The 4,859-nt window shown below is 43.5% G+C and overlaps 1 non-coding gene and 1 pseudogene across 1 annotated transcript; one reads left to right on the plus strand and one right to left on the minus strand.

The window, feature by feature from the left end:
- Nucleotides 1-353: 353 nt before the first annotated feature.
- LOC126189075 (5S ribosomal RNA) lies at nt 354-471 on the minus strand (annotated as a pseudogene).
- A 3,676-nt stretch (nt 472-4,147) lies between these two features.
- Trnas-cga (transfer RNA serine (anticodon CGA)) lies at nt 4,148-4,222 on the plus strand. The gene has a single exon. It is a non-coding gene; the product is annotated as a tRNA-Ser (tRNA).
- The last annotated feature ends 637 nt before the right edge of the window (nt 4,223-4,859 follow it).

Below are 4,859 nucleotides of genomic sequence, written 5' to 3' on the forward strand. Positions count from 1 at the left end.
AAAATTAACTGTAACTTTCTTTTTGATGTCCCCTCGTATTCTGAGAACATCACAATTCGTTGGGGTACACCAGATATTACTATTATTTCTATGTACCATTTGCCGCCCAACCAGATGTAACGAGAAATAAGCTGCGATTCTTGTATGGAAAAGCACTCCGTCTTCAGGCCACGAGTGGCATACCGGGACCATCCGACCGCCGTGTCACCCTCGCTGGAGGATGCGGATAGGAGGGGTGTGCTGTCAGCACACCGCTCTCCCGGTCGCTATGATGGTATTTTTGACTGAAGCCGCTACTATGCGGTCGAGTAGCTCCTCAATTGGCATCACGAGGCTGAGTGCACTCCGAAAAATGGCAACAGCGCACGGCGGCCTGGATGGTCACCCATCCAAGTGCCGACCACGCCCGACAGCGCTTAACTTCGGTGATCTCACGGGAACCGGTGTAGCCACTGCGGCAAGGCCGTTGCCTCTTGTATGGAAACTTTAGTGGATTTACATAAAATCATCCTTAACCTGTATTGTGTAAGAGGCAGTCCAATGGGTAAGGGGTAGTCCAATGGAAACGAGACAGATGGAAAAATAGTAATTAAACCGTCTATTATTTCGAAAGTAATCGCACTATCTGTTACAGGAAGAGGTACGAAAGTGGAATAGGGATACTAATATGGAATACTATGGTTTCTCGCCTTGTAGATGCTGTACTTTTGTTAGCTGCTTAAAAACTACGTTTAGCAACCTGTAGACTGCTTTGGGAGGCATTCAGATTGCAGTTGGTAGCCACTGCGAGTGAGTGTAGCCGAATTCACTAGGAGGCATAATTGCTGCAGGTTTCTGGTTTTCAGTTTCATTCCTGTCATAACATATCAATTATTAATATATTTTTGTATTTAGCTAATACGTTAAGATGTAAAATGGAGTGCTTGTTGCTTATTTAAATTTAATTTTCGATTTTATTTGCATTTATGAATTTCAAGATGGCTGTGTCGATAATATGGAATACTAGTATTTCATATTTGTACCCTAGTATTCCATATTTGTACAATACTTTAACAACCTGTATTGCTTATATGAATGGCTTCAGACATGGCGTCACGAGCTCGAAAGCAGTGGGATGAGTCATCTATGCAAATAGAAATTTAAGAAGTTATAGAAAAGAAAATGGGCTCCTCCAGAAATCTTGATGTTATAAATCTCACACGCGAAACCGTGTCGCCGACCGGAGTGGCCGTGCCGTTCTAGCCGCTACAGTCTGGAACCGCGAGACCGCTACGGTCGCAGGTTCGAATGGTGCCTCAGGCATGGATGTGTGTGATGCTCTTAGGTTAGTTAGGTTTAAGTAGTTCTACGTTCTAGGGGACTGATGACCTCAGAAGTTCAGTCCCATAGTGCTCAGAGCCATTTGAACCTTTTTTTTTTTTGAAACCATGTCAAAACCTTGTGTCTGCTTCCTCATGCCTCCCATAAGATGCAACCGCTGGATAGTTTATTTGTACCACTTTCTCTAACACATTTATCCTTCTGTGAGACAAGACGGTCAATGTCTTCATGGAAAAATGTTTGCGGTTTTCTATGGGGCCGTGAATGTATCCAGACGTGCACCTCTTGTCTGAAGCAAACAGACGGCCAGGAACGTCTTGCTTCAGGAAACCAAAAATATGGAAATCTCATAGCGAGGGCTCGGAACTGTATGGAGGATGTGTAAGGGCTCCACAGAGAATGCTCTGCACCGTAGACGTAGTCCATCTTGCCTCGCAGTGGGATAAATGTATGAACACTTATGATGATTATTTTTGAAACAATAAAGAGTTCATTTACTTTTTTGCATCTGTCCTGTTTTCATTTGACTGCCCCTTATACGTGGCTGTGGTAGATGTATTACAAACTTGCTGCTCATATACGACACGGATCATGTTGCGGGCTTTCTAACAATTACGCGCCCTCCGACTCAACGTTGCGATATTAAAAGTTTTGGCTGGTTTCGTTGTCTAGGGGCTGGGATACGTAACTCCCGCATTACAGGCTAAAAAATACTGATGAGTCTACAGTACACGATAAGAATACACACAAGAATCGAATGGTCGAAAGTTTCTATCACTCGGCAATTGCGAATTATGAATGTAACATATAAATTTATAAGTGAAAGATTGCAATTAATTAAAATCTGCAGGTTCTATCAAAACGACTTTAAATGATGAGTATGATAGTAGAAGTACTTTTGAGAATGCGGTATATTTATGCAAAACACTTATTGGTGTCGATGGTCCAGAAATTAAATAAAATATAAGTTGAAGAACAGGGAAACAATAGATTACTACTTCACGTAATTAGTCATGAACAACAACACAGCTCAGGAGATATTCACTTCTGGACGCATACTACGACTTCACTGCAGAAGCCACGGAAATTAGACAAGAACACAGGTCGGTACTCCGAAATATTTCTATGCTCCGCGACGACGCGCAAACTGCACCACTGTCCAAGTCTTTCCGCCGACTCCGCGTCCGTCGCGCCGTTGCGTCCAGCATTTCCCGTGTCGTGTGCCGTACCGTCGCAAACTGTCGCACCGCTCATAACTACCTCGTGTCCTCCCAGGAGACGATCGCTGTGATTGGCTAGAGAGCTACCGCCGTGTCTTCAAGCCAACGCCCACTCACAAACATAATGAAACATATGAAATACTGGAGTCATATTTAAATAACTTGAAATTAAATAAATATTCCTGCAGCTGGACCGTGAACATGCTCTAACACACACTATTAGATTCATAAACAAATTAAATAAACATATATCAAAGGAATAGATCAAAAGGTAGGCTAGTAGCCTACTGTCTCTGTGCTTTCTAAAACACAGTAAATATTTAACCAACTTCTTCATGAATAGTATATATCGCATATAAACAAAGACATAGATGGATAAGTATATTTATAACCATGCTGCTACCGTTTATTCGTGTAGCTGTGGAGTACTTATGGCCTGACGCGATCGACAGTAATCGGCCACTTTGACCTCCTATAACTCATGTACTATTCAAGTTACATGCCTTTAATTTATAAATATTTAGGTTTACACTAATAGCTTTCTAAAGACACGTCTATCGATGAAATCGGTTACAGCGTTTAAATTTTGAAAATTAGTTGCTGGGAGTTACTTGTATAATTTACCGTCAGATACTAAACTTTAAATTAATTAGGATATTGAAACTCTGATTACACCATCAGAATCGTCGTGCAAATAATGGTAATGTACATGTTTCTTTTTGAGGTATCATGATTCATCTGGCTACTATTAATTTCCATACGAACTGTGAAATGTCTGCCATGATGGTTTCACAAAGTCCGCCATCTCTGCCACTCTCGGCATACGAGTCTCTTTCATTGACTCAGCGTCACCATGGAATTCCCAGCCACGCGGTCGGGCTGAAGCCCTCCTGCTTCGGCCAACGTCCGGCACCACGTGGTGGGTGCCGGGCCGCGGCTTTGACCAGCGTCCTGTGCGGCCGCCCCAACTCTGAACGTATAACACTTCCAGGGCACCACGAATCGCCTGTTACCTCAAAATGTTACTGTTCAAATGTGTGTGAAATATTATGGGACTTAACTGCTATGGTCACCAGTCCCTAACCTTACACACTACTTAACCTAAATTATCCTAAGGACAAACACACACACCCATGCCCAAGGCAGGACTCGAACCTCCGCCGGGACCAGTCGCTCAGTCCGTGACAGCAGCGCCTTAGACCGCTCGGCTAATCCCGCGCGGCTCAAAATGTTACTGTATGGTGCCACAAGTGAACTAGTGGATTAATTTAAATGTCATATCTGTTGCGGTATGTTGCATAGAGGTATTCTGTAGGTGTGCGTTGGTAGAGCATTTGACCGCGAAAGGCAAAGGTCCCGAGTTCGAGTCTCGGCCCGGCACACAGTTTCAATCCGCCAGGAAGATTCATATAAGCGCACACTCCGCTGCAGAGTGCAAATCTCATTCTGGAAACATCCCCCAGGCTGTGACTAAGCCATGTCTCGGCAATATCCTTTCTTTCAGGAGTGCTTGTTCTCCAAGGTTCGCAGGAGAACTTCTGTAAAGTTTGGAAGGTAGGAGACGAGGTACTGGCAGAAGTAAAGCTGTGAGGACGGGGCGTTAGTCGTGCTTGGGTAGCTCAGTTGGTAGAGCACTTGCCCGCGAAAGGCAAAGGTCCCGAGTTCGAGTCTCGGCCCGGCATACAGTTTTAATCTGCCAGGAAGTTTCATTCTGTATGTTGTTTGACAATGACTCTACGCTCGGAAGTTGCCAATAAGAAGTAAACGGACAGAAGGTAAAGCCGATAACGGACAATGTTTTCTTCTGAATAGAAAATTAATATAAGGGTAATGGAAAGTAGACGAATTAGAACGGGATATGAAACACTAAAGTTAGTAGACGAGTAACAAATTCGAGCAGAAAAATCACTGATGCCAGCCTAAGGACAGATGATGTAAAATGGAGGCTGAGCTTTTGAAATGCGGTATTACGATATAATTCTGAACATTAGGTGTGTAGCTTAGATAAATGATGAAGAGCTGGTGAACAGAATCGGTAAGAAAAGAAATTTATAACAAATCTGATTAAAAGTGATAACTTAGTAGGACGCGTTCTGAGGCATCAGATATTAATTAATATAGTAATAGTGGGAAGTGTTCGAGACGGGGGGGGGGGGTGGCATTTGTAAAGGCAGACCAAGGCTTGACTACAGAAAACAGGTCCAGGTGGACGTAAGTTGCAGCACCTACGCGGAGATTAAGAAATGGTTCAAATGGCTCTGAGCACTAAGGGACTCGACATCTGTGGTCATCAGTCCCCTAGAACTTAGAACTACTTAA

This window comes from Schistocerca cancellata, chromosome 5 (genome assembly GCF_023864275.1).
Source record: "Schistocerca cancellata isolate TAMUIC-IGC-003103 chromosome 5, iqSchCanc2.1, whole genome shotgun sequence".
Taxonomy (NCBI): domain Eukaryota; kingdom Metazoa; phylum Arthropoda; class Insecta; order Orthoptera; family Acrididae; genus Schistocerca; species Schistocerca cancellata.